The following is an 18,349-nucleotide window of genomic DNA, read 5'->3' as shown; positions in this document are numbered from 1 at the left end:
TCACTAGTTCACTCAGTCCTTACTGTGTTCCTTCACTAGTTCACTCGGTCCTTACTGTGTTCCTTCACTAGTTCACTCAGTCCTTACTGTGTTCCTTCACTAATTCACGCAGTCCTTACTGTGTTCCTTCACTAATTCACTCAGTCCTTACTGTGTTCCTTCACTAATTCACTCAGTCCTTACTGTGTTCCTTCACTAATTCACGCAGTCCTTATTGTGTTCCTTCACTAATTCACTCAGTCCTTACTGTGTTCCTTCACTAGTTCACTCAGTCCTTACTGTGTTCTTCAGGGCTCCTTGGCATGTTCTGGTTCCACATTTAAATTATATGTCCAGCTTTTCAAAAATGAACATTGCTCAGGCCCCTCTCCCAGACCTCCTGAGTTAGACTCTCCAAGCATCTGGCTATTTTAAATAGTCAGAGGTGGACCAGCATAGTGCTGGGATATTTTGTGAATGGTGGTACAATCACTCAGTCAACAGATGTCTCTGCCTCCACCCTGTGTAGCTGATGTTTTGTTTCATTTTCGTGGTGCGGTGCTGGTAATTAAACCCAGGACCTTATTTATGCCTGGGAGGCAAGCACTGTGCCGTTAATGGACACCGTCTTTCTCAAGTCTGTCGTCTCTATCCTGTTTCCTGTGATCTTCTGTTTACTAACCCAGCCACCTATAATGTCTGCAGGTCAACAGCATCAGCACTGAGTTATCCTAGGGCAGATAAAGGTCTAGTTGCCACTAAATGCCACCATTAGTTTATTGGTCCAAACATCACCCCTAGTGGCTCCATACCACTCACTGCTTTCTGTCGTGACTGCGATGTTAAAATCCTCCTGATTAGATATTTATATTTTTTTTTCCTTTAAGGCAGAGGAATACAGCGATAGTATTTCAAGGGGCTTTAAAGTGGAAAACCAAATATAAGTGAGCTACTTCGATAGGAGCCATTTCATAAAGGTTACAAGCTTGATTTAGAAGCTTATATGAGAGCCGTATGGGCATCGTGCCAAGGAAAAGCCGGCATCTTCTGTCTGCCTGCTGCTTCTGTCGAGTCTGGACCAGCAGATCAGTTTCCTCCTGTGATGACCCCTCATTCATTTCGCACTCAGGAAATTTCATTACATATTCATTACTCATACTAGGATCGGTGGTAAAGAGAGTGTTTCCATCTATCCTGTAAGGCTCCCTTAAAGAGATGTAGCTTCTGTGCTCTGTCAGCATCCTAATGGCCTTCTTCCTGCGCTTCTATCTTGTTCATCACCTAAACATGGAATGTACAGTTGAGGGCCTGAGAGTCAACTCTACAGTTAAGAGCACTGCCTTTTTAATGACAGGGACCCAGGTTTCTGTCCCAGGACCCATGTTGGGAGACTTACAAAGGCCTGTAACTCCAGCTCCAAGGATCAGATGGCCTCTTCTATCCTCTTTGGGCTTACACACAAATGAATAAGATAAATCTTTAAACAAATTTAAAAGTAGCCCAACTCAAACAATCAACCTCTAATCAACTCAAAAGAAAATGTATCTCCTGGTCATGGCAGTATCTCTCATCCACTGTAGTACTGTGAGTCCCTCCACCAATCGTGAGCCTGTTTTCTGCCTGCTCTGAACCCAGCGTCACTCTGGCCAGGCAGGACCTGGACCACTTGATCCCAATTGGTTGCGTGCCTCTGAGTGTGTCTGCTGTATCTTCTGGCTAGCTACCATCTCCGAATCTCTCATTGTCCATGTTCTATGGTAACTGTGGGAGCTCAGGCAGCCAAACCCTCAGACTCCTCTCTACCAGCCTTGCTATAACACCACGTCACCATTACTCAGTGGCCGGCAGATTCTGAGTTGCAATCTCAGGGTTGGAATCCACTGTTTGTACACAATCATAAGATCCTTTCTGTCCTTCTTTATGGATGGAGGTGACTTAGTTCAGATTCCAAAAAACACCCAAGGATTCTTCTTTACAGTGTTTTACTCTGTTATATGTTCGAAATTTGCAAACATGTGAGACTCAGGTAGTGGTGAGTACATCTGCTGTTTATTTACTTATGCCGGAGGCAGACAAAAGAGCTAGAAGACAATGAGGAGCTGTTGGCCCCACGGCAATCATTCTAGATACATCCATATGTACATGGCAGTCACCGGACGCAGAATACATTTGGTAACAGAAAAATGTGGCAGTGGCTTTTTGTTCCCTTTCGAAATGCGTGGGATTCCTATGGACTTTGAGTGGGTAGAGTTTCCTGGCTGATACAGCTAATTTTGTTTTCATGCATAGAACTCTCTCCTATTGAGAAAAGCATTTCACCAAGTTCAAACTGGGATTTGTTAAGAAAAAATAACACTTCTAACAGCATACTTGGTTCTAATGGGCAAGGTTTGCAACTGAGTCTGATAATAGATTTGTAACTCTAATCATAAGCAAATAAATTATAGGCTAATAAGAAAACAGTAATATCACCATAATGATTTTGAAGTAATGAGTCATATGCTATAAATGTGGAGAGAAAAGAAAAAACTCTTGCTAGAATATGACAAATGTGGTAATATATAATAATACAATAATAATCAAATGCAATTTTAATTTTTTCTATTTATAAGTTTAATTATGTTTATGTGTGTGGCTACATGAGTTTATGTGCATTATGTGTATGCTGGTGCCTATAAGGACCAAAAAAGCATCAGATTCCCTGGAGGTGGAATTAAAAGCCCACTATGTATGTGGTTGCTGGGAATCAAACCCAGGTCCTCTGGAGGAGCTGCAAGTGCTCTTAACCACTGAGCCACCTCTCCAGACTCTCCAATGCAATTTCAAATTCTAGAAATATCAGGGTAGAAAGGAAACAAGTATCAGAGTAGAAAGGAAGAATTTCCACAGAACTGTTTTTGATTAAGATATAACACACTAAATGGAATCAAAAAGGGGAGGGAATAAAAGAAAATAAGAAACTATCCTCCCCACAGTTGTTGCCGGGAGCTGCCGTGTGACCAAGGCTGGTGAGAACTGGTGCTTTTAGGGGCTTATTCCAGAACCAGTCCTGTTAACAGAGAAAGCCACACCTCTCTGCCTCGGAGAAGGCTGCAGACAGCACTTCACCACCCCAGCCCTCCAGACAGTTAGGCCCTCGCCCAACCCCAGGGGCATTACTGCCCTTTGCAGTCTGTGCTCCAGACACATCTTCTGATTTCCTGAGACACTCCTAGCTCAGTGTATTCCTCCATTGATCCTTCTGTACCAGATCTTATTTCAAAGCCAACAATGGTTCATGTTTACATGTAGAACACTAATTAGGTCATGAGCTAATTAGCGTGCAGAATACTCTTAACATAAACAAAGCAAGAGAGCAAATGCCTCCGATTCTCAGGCTTTCTATATTTAGGGGTTTTTTTTTGTGTGGTGATTTTTTTTAAATTTCTCTTTAATTGACATAGTAATTGTACATATTTGTGGGGTACAGAGATAATTTAGTACATGGGTACAATGTATAATTATCAAATCAGTATAATTAACATTTATAGCGCATCATTTCATTGTGTTTGGAGCCTTTAAACGTGCTCTCTCTCTCTCTCTCTGTCTCTGTCTCTGTCTCTGTCTCTGTGTGTGTGTCTGTCTTTCTCCCCCTTCATGAAATACATAAGAGGGTTTTATAAACCATAGTCATACCAGAAGGTTACAAAAGACAAGAACTTAACTGTCCTTCCACACCCGTTATCTAACCTCCTCTCTGTCTCCCTCCCTATCCTCACTGGCACCTAGCGAACCCTCCTTCCTCCTCCTCTGATATTTCTTCTCCCTTTCTCTTTCTCCTTCCTTTGTGGTGGTGCCAGGACATCAGACTGAGGGCCTGGGGCATTCTATGTCAGCTCTCTATTACCAAGCCACATCCCAGCATACTTAACTTTACAAGCCCCAGTTTGTCACACAAATGAAGACACATAGTTTCTCAGTGGCTCTGTTTTTCATCAGTCAGTTGAGGGTTGCAACAGTAACAGGCAGCAGCACCAGCAAATGTCAGGTGCTTCCTGAGGTACGTCATGGTATATGCAGCCACAGGGTTTGTTTCCCTATGTTAAAGGACTCTTTCAAGCCAGGCAATGGTGGTCCATGCCTTTAATCCCACAATTCAGGAGGGAAAGGTAGGTGGAACACTTGAGTTCAAAGCCAGCCTAGTCTACATAGTGAATTCCAGGACTGACAGGGCTACACAAAGAAATCCTGTCTTGAAAAAGAAAAAAATGAGGGCTAGAGAGATGGCTCAGCAGTTAAGAGCACTGACTGCTTTCCCCGAACCACATGGTGGCTCACAACCATCTGTAGTGGGATCAGATGCCCTCTTCTGGTGTGTCTGAAGACAGTGGCCGTATACTCACATACATAAAATAAATAAATTTAAAAAAAAAAAAGAAAAACAACCTTGGGGCTGAGGGTGGAGGGGTAGTACTGGAGAGATGGCTCAGTGGTTAAGAACACTGGCTGTTATTCCACAGGACCTGGGTTCAATTCCTGGCTCACAATGGTTTGTAACTTCATAATCTGACAGCCTCACTCAGACATACATATAAAAAGCAAAACACCAATGCATATAAAATAAAACAATTAAATAAAATTACTTTATGAAAAGACTCATAGAAGTTTTTTATTTAGATCATTGTTTCACCCTAAGTACATAAATTCAAAGTAATCATAATGATAATTTAAAATATTTAGAAGGCAGAAAAATACTATCAAGTCAGCATTTAGTGTTAGACACTGTATTAAGGATTTTCTTTTTTTTTTCTTTAATGGGATGTAAAAATATTTTGACTAGCCTTTCTGATTATTAAAAAATAATAACCATTCCTATCCCTTTTTTTTTTTTTTTTTTTTTTTGGAGCTGGGAACCGAACCCAGGGCCTTGCACTTCCTAGGCAAGCGCTCTACCATTGAGCTAAATCCCCAACCCCTCCTATCCCTTTAAAATACCTGAAGTTGTCTTTTCCAGAGCAGCATCAGTAAGCACAAGGCAGATGTCAGTTGGATGCACTAGTTCTGTTGATAGGGACTCTAGAACTTTCCAGATTGGTGAAATAAAGCTCAGGACAAAACAGTGATAGATGCATCACGAGTGTGGTTTACTTCAGCTCTTGTCATCCCTCTCAAGGACTAGCCTTCATGTGCCAGGGTCTCTCTGCAAAGACCCTACACCGTAAGACCCAAGGACGGAAGACAAATGAAGAGGGCTAACTTGGGATTTCAACAGCAAAGGCTTTTTAAAAAAAAACAAAAAAACAAAAAACCAATAGCCTCACGTAGCCCAGACTGGCATCTCACTCTATATAGCCAAGAATGGCCTTGAGCTTCTCATCTCGTCTCCACTTCCCAAGGTGTATACCGCCATGCTTGTTTTAAACAAAAAGCTTTATTGATCTATGTGAGGAAAAGAATTGGAAAAACGAAAGATTTTGGAAGCCTGACCTTCCTCCCTTCCTCCCTCTCTCTGCCCCACCTTTTGAGTCAGCCTGTAATTCTTTCGGAGCTTTTACATTCTTGCCCTGGAGGAGATGCAGCCACAAAATCTGTGTGGAGGGCAGGAGACCGCTTTCAGGATTCTGTTTTCTCGTAACATCAGGCGGCTCCCGGGGCTCAAATGCAGATCGCATGTTACCCACCGAGCCATCTCCTCAGCTGGTCTGACTGGTGTTCTCGAAGGTTCAGTCACTAGTGTGTGTCCCTAAACTCCAACTGAATAAGTTCCTGAGAGGCTTTTTGTATCTGTAAGCTCTAAAGCAGTGTTTACTTTTGTTTCTGTTTTTTTTTTCAGGGCTCCATATGCAAGCACTCCTATCAGATTCTCTTGCTTAGATTAAATTACACACATACCCAAGCTTCACCAGCGCACCCCTCATCACTTCATACAGACAGCCATCATGTAGCTCGATGTGTTATTAAGAATATGCTCTCCCTAGGTCTCCCTTTAGTGCCTACATCCCACCGAGACATGGAGTAAATTCATGCCTGCTGCTTAACTGTGTTTCTGACACAAATGTATTTTATATTTGTTTTAATCCTATGCATATGGGAGTTTTGCCTGTGTGTATATCTCCTTTCCCATGTATGTGTTGGGCACCTCCAGAGGTCAGGAAAGGGCATTAGATCCCCTGGAACTGCAGTTATAGACAGTTAATGTGGGTACTAGAAATTGAACCCAGGTCCTCTTAGAGAGCAGTCATTGCTCTCAGCTACTGAACTATCTCTCCAGTCCCGATATTTTGTATTTGTATATCCCACGTATATTAACATTTGTCAAAGCTGACTTTTAAAGTTCATTTCCATTAAGCGTCATATCCCTTGATCTAAGCAATATTAAATGCTGCAATGCCGGCCTGCACACTGACCACGTTTTCAGTAGATGACATTTTTAAATAACCCTCTATATAACAGTCTTAAAATATTGATTTCAATGTGAATGTAGATATGCCATGGTTCCTCTTTCTTCTTCCTCTTTGTTATACACATGAGCCTTTCCTAGACAATGGGCCTTGTCCTATAGACTGTAGCTGGCTCTGGAAGCCATATGTAACTCCCCTAGGACTTTATGTGGTCGGGATGACTACATTACCCCAAAGCAGCAAACACGTGTGTAATGATTCAGTAGTGCACCCTGTTTAAGATCCATAGTGAATGGTGTACCGAAAGGTAAATGGAGCCATACCACAAGACAGAAGCTGGGGCATGCAGAGATAGTTCAGTGGGTAAGAGCACTGTCTGCTTTGCAGAGAGACCCAGGTTCAATTCCCAGTACCCACCTGACCACTCTCAGCCACCTGTAACAATGCCATCTGGCCTCCACTGGCATTGTGTGCACGTGGTGCCCTGGTCTATTTGTAAGCACAACGCTGATGCACATGAGATAAAAGTTTTTTTTTCTTTTTTGTTTTTTTCGGAGCTGGGGACCAAACCCAGGGCCTTGCACTTGCTAGGCAAGTGCTCTACCACAGAGCTAAATCCCCAACCCCAAAAGATTTTTTTAATACAAAACTGAGACTGAAGTTAGGTATGGTGGCATACATACAGTCTCATACTTAGGAGTGGGAGGCAGGAGGATCATTTAAAGTTAGGAATTTGGGGGTCAGCCTGGGCAACATAGTGAGAGTCTGTTTCCAACTGTAACAACCTCAGTACTTTTACAAAGAGAATCTAGAAAGAATAGTTTACAAAACATTGGTAGGACACAAATTTCATCCTTTCAACATCTCTATGAAATACAACAGATATTATCATTTGTTTGTTTTCATTTGTAAAATAACAGAGCTGTACTTAAGCCCAAAGGCTCACACTGGAGTCTGTGATGCCCCTGGCTTACGGCCGCTGTATAATAACGAAGCACATAATTTGCATGTATAAATAGTAACTGTATTTTCAGGACTCTTGTGGCTTCCTGGAAATACCTCAGGACTCTTACACCCCTGCTAGATTTCTCTGTCTCTGTCTCTGTCTCTCTTTCTCTCTCTGTCTGTCTCTTTTTCTCCTCCTCCTCTTCCTCTTCCTCCTCCTCCTCTTCCTTTCTCTGTCTCTCTCTGTCTCTCTCTGTCTCTCTCTGTCTCTCTCTGTCTCTCTCTGTCTCTCTCTGTCTCTCTCTCTCTCTCTCTCTCTCTCTCTCTCCATAAACATTCTGGTACTTTTAGTAGATTTTGGTAGTTTTCCACTCTTCGACCCAACCTAACACATTTGTCACCTCTCTGGGTTTGCAGATGCTACTGTTTAATTAGGTGGCTCTGTGGAGGGTGTGAGAACTAGAAAGCTCATTAGCATAGCCAATGAGCCACTTGATTTGGAAGCCAAAGAGAACAATTGGCTTTAGGTCCCGTGGGCTGATGGGAAACCAAAATATTAGTCTGTTAGTCTTGTTCTGAGAGCCGGTGCCTTCTGCACATCACTCCCCAGATGTGAATTTTGTATTCCGGGCCATACTCTGGACTCCAGCAAGATAATAAGGGCAAATGCACATATAAATCAGTCTTTCATTTACTTAATAATCCTGCGGCAGAGGAGGAAACAGCAGCTACTTGATCTTGAGTCCTGAGGCCAAGGCTAACCGTCTCTCCACGCAAGTCCTTCAATATGACGTGGCCTTTCTCATTTAACAAATGTTTTCCCCAAGTAGCTCTTTGTGCTGGCAAACCGTGAAAAGAAGCATGCGGACTTGGCAGCTCAGCCCCGAAGTTTGTGTCTAAAAAAATCATTGCATTTTATGCACAAAGGTCCACATGACATTCATCATTTGTCTGGGAAAAGACACTTCTGAAATTAAAAAGGATGGCCTTGTTTCATGGAGTGAAATGGCACCCACTCTTTAGTGGAATATATTATGAATAGATTTTAGGGAAGTGCTGTTAAGAAACTGCATTTTCATTATCAGCAAAAAAAAAAAAACCAATTCTTAAAATATTTTCAGTAAGACTTACTTGTTTCTGGTAGACCCATTTAAGAATTCCTATTGCTAGGTAGTGATTTAGCACACGATAGGGAGTAATTGTTCTTCCTTAGAGGTGAAAACTGGTCACAGAAGGATTGAAGACAGCACTCTGCTTTCGTAAAAATTTACTGTTTTATATGTACGAGTATTATGCTGGAATGTATGTATGTGTACCACATACATGGCTGGTGCCCGCAGAGAGCGTCAGATCTCCTAGAACTGGAGCTATGGATGGTGTGAGCCACCCTGTGGGTGCTGGGAATTGAACTTGAGTCCCTTTCAAGAGTTGCCAGTGCTCTTAACCGCTGAGCCAACTCTCCAGCCTAGCACTTATTGATATGTAATAAACAATGACCCAGTCACACGCCTATGATGTAATGGGCAGTTTACATGCATCTTATGTTTGTTTGGTTAACACTTAAATGCTCCAGCCACCTTTAAATCATTTAACCATGCTAACATCCCTTGGAGTTGCTTTGCAGCGTTGGAATGGTCTGGATCAGAATTCTGCTAAGTAGCACAGGCTGACCTCAAGCTTTCAGAGTTGTGCTGGCCCACCCTCCTGAGTGTTGAGACTGCAGGCATGTACCATCATGCCCAGCGCAAGGCAGACATTCTGTGATCCTTGTTTGGCTACAGAAGTCCAATACCTAGGCTGACACCACATTGCTAGTGAGTGAGGATCCAGGCTTTGGACAGCAATGGTGCACAAGGCTGCCCAGAAAGGCTCCCCTCTGCAGTTTCCGCCATGTCCTGCTCCTAGACTCTTCCCTTCTCCAGTTTCCACTCCCAGCTTGCTCCTTCAGACCAACTTTGAGCATTTGATGACAAGAGTGGCTGGACTGACTCTATGATGGTCCCTGATGTGGTGCCAGACCTCACTCCTCCCATCGTCCTCCCCTCTTGGCTTTCTTTACAAAGGTTTCCCAGGGGGAAGTAAGGAAATGTCAATGATGCTCTTAGTTTATTCGGAGTTTCGTTCATAGCTGAGGGAGTGCTACACTCGGCCACTGAAGCTAAGAGGATGACCCATAGGAGAGATTATTCCTGGCAACCAAGCTAGAATTCAGAAGACATTTGAGAGAGAGAGAGAGAGAGAGAGAGAGAGACAGAGACAGAGACAGAGACAGAGACAGAGACAGAGACAGACAGAGAGAGACAGACAGAGAGAGACAGACAGACAGACAGAGAGAGAGACAGAGGCAGAGAGACAGAGACAGACAGAGAACAAGATTAGACAGAAGGGAAACTTTATATATACTGGTTACATTTTCGTTACTGATTTACTTTCAAGATAACATAAGCTTCTATCTCTCTTATTGGTTGATTTATTACATACAGCAGATCTTTAAAGGCTATCAAGAGCCACCACAGACTTCAGAAACCTATGGAAAATGGATTTCTGGGTACATAAATTATTGAACCCAGGGCCTCCCACAAACTTGGCAGGCACTTCACCGTTGAACAACAATCTCAGTCCCTCATGACGTCACTCTTCTGTTATCTGAAACAAAGTTTAAAGTTTGTATGAGCAAACTAAATACATCATTGAAAATATTCGTGTTTAAATATCAATGTGTGCTTTCACCATGAGCTGTCGGCAAATATAATAACTTGCTTGCAGCTGGTGGTATTTTAGGTAAACCCAAAAGATTATTATGTTAAACCTGGATTATATTTATATGCCCTGCAAATCTATCCTATTAATTGAGATCAGCAAATAGGAGTAGGCACATCCTGTAAGCCCACTATGTCTGTGTCCTATCTGTTCAGAGCAGATGTTTCGGAGTTGGTCATCAGTTTTTAAAGCGGCACGTCATGTGTTTTTTTTTCCTTTCATCCGTGAATAGAATGCTTAGATTCATTTAATTTGGCAGAGGAACTTTATCGCTTAATGCCATATTTTGCTACTGACAGGAAATGGCTGAATACACTTGGGTTCTAAGGAGGCTTCTCACCAAATGCAATCAGAATCTGTTTTCTGCAAAGTGTGGATGTGCCAAAGGAATGATGCTATCTACGGGTGTTTAGGAAGGTTCAGACCTGCAGCCCAGAAAGGGGCTGTGAGTCACTTGCTCACTGCTACACATAATATATTCCTGGTGTGCAGCTGGCCCCTGCCTGTGCTATTTCTGCTTCCATCCCATACGATGCTCCACTTAATCTAAAGGCCAAGATCCAGGCTCAGAGGCTCAATAGGGACAACATCTGGAGTAAGGTTTCTTTCAATCCTGCTGGTGTTCATTACGCCTTTCAGCCTTTGGGAATATGTATAATATTAGCATCAGACGTCATTTGGCCTATTGTATTCAACCTTGTGCAGTCAGTCTGTCCTCCTGCCCTGGTCTGGGTGAGATATGAGCCTCTCTAACCTCATGTAGTCCTCATACCTCCTTAGACTCTTGCATGACTTTTCAACCACAGCCTGAGCCCCACCCAAAACCTAGATCTGCTGACGTACAAGTCTCCACAGGGCTCCAAATGATGCAAGCAGTTTCTCCACAGATTCTCTATTTTCAGGAAGTTGGTTTCATAAATTGCTCCAAAACTGTTCAGGTATTTCTGGCTAACAATCTCAACCAACCTCTGGAATACCTACTCTCTCCCACAAGCCCCTCCTTATCCTATCAAAAGCACTGTTTTGTTTGTTTGCTTGAGACATGGTCTCTACTAGCTGTCCTGGAACTTCATGTAGACCAGGTTGGCCTTAAACTCACAGAGAACTGCCTGCTTCTACCTCCCCAGTGCTGGGACTAAAGGTGAGGACCACTATCCCTGGTTCAATAGCATTTTAAACCTCTCTCCATTTTCAGTCTCCAGTCACTGCCCTCTCTGGCTTTGTTATTTCACTGATGATGTCATCATACCACCCAGGACAGACCACACTGGGCTCTTTCATTATTTCATCTCTCCCGGTCTAGACATCCCTGATGTGAGCTGCTCCCTCCGTGTTCCTTATTGTATGTATCAATAACTAAATGTTCTCTCTCTCTCTCTCTCTCTCTCTCTCTCTCTCTCTCTCTCTCTCTCTCTCTCTCTCTCCCCCCGTGTGTGTGTGTGTGTGTGTGTGTGTGTGTGTGTGTGTGTGTGTACGCGTGTGCTCAGCTGTTACCTAACTTGAAACTGGTTCTCTTGTTCTTTGCCTCTGTGGGTACCACAGGATCTGGCTTGCAAGCCTCTGGGGATTCTCCTGTCTCCACCTCACATCTCACCCCTGGAGCACTAGAATTACAGAGGTGTGCTACCACGCTGACATGCTGAGCTTTACATGGGCTCTGAGGTCTCTGTGCTTGTGTAGCAACCTCTTAACCCATTGAGATATCTCCTTAGCCCAGTAATAAATTTTTTGAACTGAGGAACCCTTGTCAGTAATATTCCAGAGTGGCAATTTAAAACTGTATACTTTCTTGAGTCCTTATTGTATTCCAGACACTAAACACATTATCCTAGTTACTCCTACAACAGCTCTAAGAAGTGGTACCAATGTCGTGCCCCTCTTGTGGTTGATACAGAAACCCAGGAGTAGGAAAGGGTAAGGACCTTTGAACTGCATGTTCCATGACGACAGGACACTCCTCTCACTGCCTCAGTACAGCTTTACTGGGAACAAGGTCTGGATAAGCAATAACTGTCTTAGGAGCCTAGAGTTCACTCGTCCATTGCTTTCATCAATGTTTGTCGATATCTGCTGAGTCTTTAAGAGGAATTATCAACTCTCTCACAGCAAGTTGGAGAGTTTGGGAAAGAGGAACAAGGAACAGGTCCTTTTTTAAAAAAAAAAAAAGATGGATGGATACTCACAAATATTAATGAATAGTGTGGAATTCATCCTTTCTTTGCTCTAAAATCTGTGGTTTGTATGCCAACCAGAATTCCAGTGAATCCTCAAGGTCCTCCAATGTCTTTAGGTCAGATCCCGTGTAGCATTCCCTCTTGTGACCTCATTTACTCTCTTGTGACCTTATATGCTTTCTTGTGACCTCATATACTCTCTTAGGCTTTGTGTGTGTGTGCATGTGCGTGCGTGCGTGCGTGCGTGCGTGCGTGCGTGTGTGTGTGTGTGTGTGTGTGTGTGTTCGTTGATGTGGCTGTCTGGCACTGAATGCAAACATTCCCAGGGCGGGGTAGGGCTGGAGATGCCCTTGACATTCCTCGCTCCTTTTGTCATCCTTGCTCATGGTGCCATTTCTCATTTGGGTGCCAAATACTCTGACATCAATGGCTTTGGCAGTGCAGACCTCTTGCATGACTTCCCTCCCATGTGTCCAAACTGCAAGTCATAGGGTCTCTTAGAACTCCCCTTCCTTTTCTCCTATTCTCAATGACATTGGTCTTCCAGTGACCCTTGACTCATTCTCTTGATAATCCCAGCAGCAGGGGGGCCACTTCCTGGCCCCGTTGCTTTTTGACCCAAATATCTGTTGGTCTGACTCTTCATTGTCATCTCCACCATTTTCATCTCTCAAGAGACCGCTCTTATCGTTGGTCCTCAGCTTGAACCATTTAAGGATGTAAAGTGTTTGGAAGGGAAGAAAAGTAGAGAAGGAAGACTGCTATGTGAGATCTAAGGCCCCAGCCCTGAATCTTCTTCAGTGTAGTACAGCCAGCTCATTCTTAGCATCACCGTGTATCCAAGGCTGTAGTGTTTTAGTGTTGAATAATGAAGTGTGAACTTAGCAACTCCTTTCCGTAGCCGAGTGTTCCTTCACTCACAACAAAGGGGTAGAGATAAGATTTCCTTCTGCACCCATGTCTGTCTGGCTTCCTTTCCTGTATTTCTGTGTCTTGGGTACCTTCCCTCACACTCTAGGAATTTAAGTCTTGGGGTGTGGTTTAAGGAAGAGGCTCCTGCAAGGCCCCATCCCTGAGGTTAATCATTGCCTTGGCCTTCGGGAGCTTCTGCTTGCTGGCTGTTTCTGGGCAACTCGCCGTATCCAGTGATGACTTGGTTCTTTGCTGAGTGAGGACAGAAGGCAGCTTGCTGCTCTCTTGAGTATTTCTGGTAATTCACAGCCAAGCCATCCATGGCAGAACGTTCCCTCAGCAAAACAGATGTAGCCAATTTCAGAGATGGAATCTGTCCTCAACCATAGCTTGCTCAGTCTTACTGGATAGTTCCTATATAAATAGAAATGATTCCTTATGGCTAACATGAGGCAGAGATTTAGTGATAATTTTTCCAAAATCCCTGTGAGGTGCAGGTTGTACTGCTGGGAAGGGGAGCCTCTGCACTGTTTCCTATGCTCAGGTTCTGGAAGGATTCAAATAAGTTTACATCATTTAACCTACACGGGGTTCTCATTTAAATTTCTCTTATTTCTCCTTCTCCTCCTCCTTCTTCTTCCTTCTCCTCCTCTTCCTTCTCCTCTTCCTCCTCTTCATCTTCCTCCTTTTCTTCCTCCTCTTCCTCCTCCTCCTCTTCTTCTGCTGCTCCTCCTCCTCCTTCGGCTGTGTGGCCTTTGCCATCCTGGAACTCACTGTGTAGACCAAACTGCCCTTGAACTTGCTGGGATCCTCCTTCCTTGACTCCTGAGTGCCAGGATTACAAGCATGTGCCATAATTTCCAGCTTTAATTTGAATTTCTGTCTCTCCCCTTGTACTGATGAGTTAACTTGGACAGCTAAGAAGGGAACCCAAAGGCAAGGTTACTCCTCCCATGAACTTAGAGCAAGAGCCTGCACTCTGGAACCCTCAAAGACCCCAGGAGAACCACACTTCAGGCACCCCAGAAAGAGAGGCTGGGGGTGGTTCCATCAGTAAAGTGCTTGCCACACAAGCACAAGGACCTGAGTTTGGATCATCCATGTTTTTAAAAATGAGCACTTGTCATCCCAGTGCTGGGGATATAGAGCCAAGAAGGACCTTGGAGTTCAGTAGTCAGCTAGGCTAGCTGAATCAGTGAGCTGCAGACTGAGTGAGAAAATAATTCAAGGGCAATTGAGGGAGACACCCAATGTTGAGCAAGTGCATACACACACACACACACACACACACACACACACACACACACACACACACATGCACGCATAGGAACACACACACACATACTAAGAAGGTCGATGTTTTGAGCTAAGATCTGACTGAATTGTCCAGGCTGGCCTCTGACTCTTAGGTTCAAGGGATTGTCTCACCTCAGAGTCTAGGAAGTTGGAATATAACAGCAAATGGTTTGCAAAAATGACAGATGTCTTCCTTTCCATGAACACTGCTTTCCCTCTCCCACAAAGGTCACATAGCTACCTACATCTAGAAATAATTTTATTGAACTATTCTACTGCTCTGAATTACCAGCTTGGAAAGCCAGAGACGTGTGAGGTAGAAATAAACCCACACATACATGGCTAGCTAATCTTGGTCCTTACGGTAGGTTAAAGGACAATCCTTTCAATAAATGATGTTGGGAAAGTCAGATAGCCACTTGGAAAAGAATGAAATTGGATTTCTCTCTTATGTCAAACTCAAAGTAGATTCAAGATTTAAAGTCCTGAAACGATACCTCATCTCAAAGAAAACGGGAAATGCTCCATGACATTGATCTTGGCTTTTTTCACACATGACACCAAAAGCACCTCTTGCAAAAGCAATAATAATAATAATAATAATAATAATAATAATAATAATAATAATAATAATAATAAGCAGCCCAGGATGCCAGTGGATTAAAAACCAGGACACCATCAGATTAAGGAACAAATGAAGTAATCAAGTAGATAAGAAAATGTGATGAAAGAAAATATGTAGTCTATACATATAATAAGGTGTTAAACCCCAAATCTATAAGGAGCCTATCAATCATCAATTTAACAAAAAAGACAAAGGGAGGGAAGGAGAGGGGAGGGGGAAAGGAAGAAGGGTGAGAGAAACCGATACAATTTTTAACATAGACCAAGGAACTGTAGACATTTCCCCAGGGTCTACATAACAATGGCCAATAGATTCAGTAAAAGGTCTTCAACATCATTCCTTGGACCCTGAATCAGAAGAGATAATAGGTTTGTCCCTGTAAGGGACAATTAGCTTAAATGCAGTGACAGTGTTGAACCAATGTTAAGTTCTTCATTCATCTGTCATGCCCTGTTATGCTCCAGACTGGTACTGTCCTTCATGGTAGACAAGTATCTGGGAAAGGAAGGGTCATTATATGATAGCTTACCTTACCACAAGTGGTTCAGAAGTTGCATGTGTGAGTCTGCGTGTGTGTGTGTGTGTGTGTGTGTGTGTATGAATATATACAAATATGTGAGATAGATATATATATCATACACATATAAACATACATTTTCTGAGGGGAGAATCTGACTAGGTAAGTATAAGAAAATGTTAACAACTAAGGAATCTAGTTGGAGAGATAGCTCAGTAGGTAAAGGCACTTCCCACCAAATTGAAAACTGAATTTAAACTCAGGGACCCACACAGTGTAGAGTGAGAGCAAGCTCCCACAAGCTGTCCTCTGACCTCTGTACACATGCACACAGGGAAAAGGCAGGTAAGAGAGAGAAAGAGAGGGAAAGGAAAGGAGAGGGAGATAATAGATGCAATTTTAAAAAACAAGGAATCTGGGCTGGGGAGCTGGCTCAGATGTTAAGGGCACTGGTTACTCTTCCAGAGGTCCCGAGTTTAAATCCCAGAAATCACATGGTGGCTAACAACCATCTGTAATGGGATCCGATGCCCTCTTCTGGTGTGTCTGAAGACAGCAACAGTGTACTCACACAAAAAAATAGTCTTTTAGAAATCAAAACATTCATTTCTAAAAAAAGAAAGAAAAAGAAATCTAGGTAGAGGGAATACGGAGGTCTTGTGCCTTTTTTCATTTAAATTATTTCATTTGAAATGTTAGTAACTAGCATAGTGAAACTAACTTACAATGATTGTGCTTGGTTTAGGGCTCCTCTTTTATTATGAACGGGAGGTATGGAAACAATTCACATGATGACTGTTCCCTAACTTCTGTGGGATGGATAGCTTCTCTTGATGTCATTTTCCCTGTGATTTCAGTCGCCGTGCTTTCTAAGGATAGCGCCATCTTTAAATAAGAAATAACTGTTGTCTAGGGTTACTGGCCCCTCCGTGTTGAGAGAGAACTCTGTCTCCAACTTTTGCACTAACTGAAGTGACACCCTTTCCTGCAGAGCCTGGTCCCTGGCTACTACTATTACTTGTAATACTTGGCCCTGGGACTTCTCTGGCGGGTTAGCGCTGCCTTTGGGTACAGTCTTGGCTGCGTTCAGTCAGGCAGTGGTAGACTTCTAAGTGCTTGTCCTCCTGTGACTGGAGAAGCTGGAAGGAGCCGCTGCAGGCTGGCCTCAGGATACTTGAAAAGCTTCCATCTTTTTGTAAAGTCTGAAATTATTTCAAAACAAAACAAACTGCAGAGAGGAATTCAATCTTAGACATATAGAATTAAAGACGTCTACCAAACACCAAAGAGAAGAAGCCAGACAGATGAATGTGTGCACTTTCTGCAAGTGGGGACAAAAGCTTAGGCTGAAGATACTGAATTGAGAGGCTGCATTAACAATGACCCTTCATGCCCAGACACGGCAGGTTCACCAGGAATGTTAGCTTAGACAGAATGAAACTAGGGACTGAGCCTAGAACAATCCAGCATGCCAGCATCAAATGCATTTACCTCTCCTTCAGTAATAGTCTTGTTTCTCTGTTTTAGTGACTTGTCCAAGACTTTGGGTTGAGGAGTTAGGATTTATTTAAAAGCAAATTGTGAAGAAAAAAGAAACAATATTCACAGCTGGGGAGTAGAATTATGTTCCCCATCTCCATGACTCTAGCTTATTTCATTTTTCCAGAAGTTTTGTGTCCATTTGCCAATGATTACAGAGACTGTATTCTAGAAGATGAAGCCGTCTTGCATGGCAGATAGCAGCTGGATAGAAACAGGCTTGACTGTCTCAAGGCAGACAGAACCCAAAAGGTTTTCCATGAAAGTCAGAGCCCTTGGGTCACATGCTCATCTCATCCCCTTCCTTGTAGAAACCCCTGGCAGCCACTGTAGACTCGGAAGGATGTGCTCTTGTTCGTGCCTCAGTGTCTTCAGTATGAAGGCAGTGGTGGGAAGAGTCTCAAGAGCTATGACAGACGACAGAGCTCCTTCCCGTGGAGTGGTGGGGTTTGCGCGTGTCGTCTCTGCTTATGCTCTGCTTATTTGAAGCTGACGTCAGAGTCATTGTGCAGTGTTGTCTTTTACCTTTACTAAGAAACCAGAGCTAGGACCCATATGCATCCTGTACAGTTGGACATCAGGAGATGCCTTCTCTCCTCTGATACCTTCACTGCACCGCGGAAGCTTCCAAGGAACCACGTACTCTCTACCAACAAATGCACTTGTATGTATTCCCTCATTTAATGTGGAGAGTAGGAAAGGAACGTGGTCTAAGATCATGCACCTCCAGTGAGGAGCTGCGTGGAATTTGTTTTTGCAGTGACGAATCTGTGTAATTAGCACTTGACTCCCATGCTGACCCGGAGAAGGAATAATCACACCATCTGTATTAGTCAGGGTTCTCTAGAGGAACAGAACTGACAGACTGGATATATATATATATATATATATATATATATATATATATAAAATGATTTATTAGAGGCTGTGGTCTGGCTAATCCAACAATGGTTGTCTCATGGTGGAAGGGCTAAGAATGACGCTGGATGTCTCAACTGGTCCTCAGTCTACACTGGAATCCCAGAGAAGTAGGTTCTAACACCAGCAAAGGACAAAGGCGTGGTGGCTCTGTGGCTGGATAGATGCTGTCCAACAAGAGTACAAACAAGTAGACAAAAATGCAAAAGCTTCCTTCTCCTGTTCCTTTTATGTAGGCTGCTACCAGAAGGCATGGCCCACCTCTAATGACCTAGTCTTAGGGTGCGTTTCCTCCCTCATATGC

At 43.3% G+C, this 18,349-nt stretch overlaps 1 protein-coding gene and 1 long non-coding RNA gene across 4 annotated transcripts in view; one reads left to right on the top strand and one right to left on the bottom strand.

The window, feature by feature from the left end:
* Positions 1–18,349, top strand: part of Frmd5 (FERM domain containing 5) — a 270,865-nt gene that overhangs the window by 140,041 nt on the left and 112,475 nt on the right.
* On the bottom strand, positions 9,757–12,343 carry LOC120101916 (uncharacterized). The gene is made up of 2 exons (XR_015684575.1): positions 12,248–12,343; positions 9,757–9,950 (listed from the first exon to the last, which is right to left on the bottom strand). It is a non-coding gene; the product is annotated as an uncharacterized LOC120101916 (long non-coding RNA).

The sequence above is a fragment of the Rattus norvegicus genome, chromosome 3, assembly GCF_021556685.1.
Source record: "Rattus norvegicus strain SHRSP/BbbUtx chromosome 3, alternate assembly SHRSP_T2T, whole genome shotgun sequence".
Classification (NCBI taxonomy): domain Eukaryota; kingdom Metazoa; phylum Chordata; class Mammalia; order Rodentia; family Muridae; genus Rattus; species Rattus norvegicus.
The sequence above is the reverse complement of the archived record's forward strand: the minus strand, read 5'-3'. Positions and strand labels throughout refer to the sequence as shown.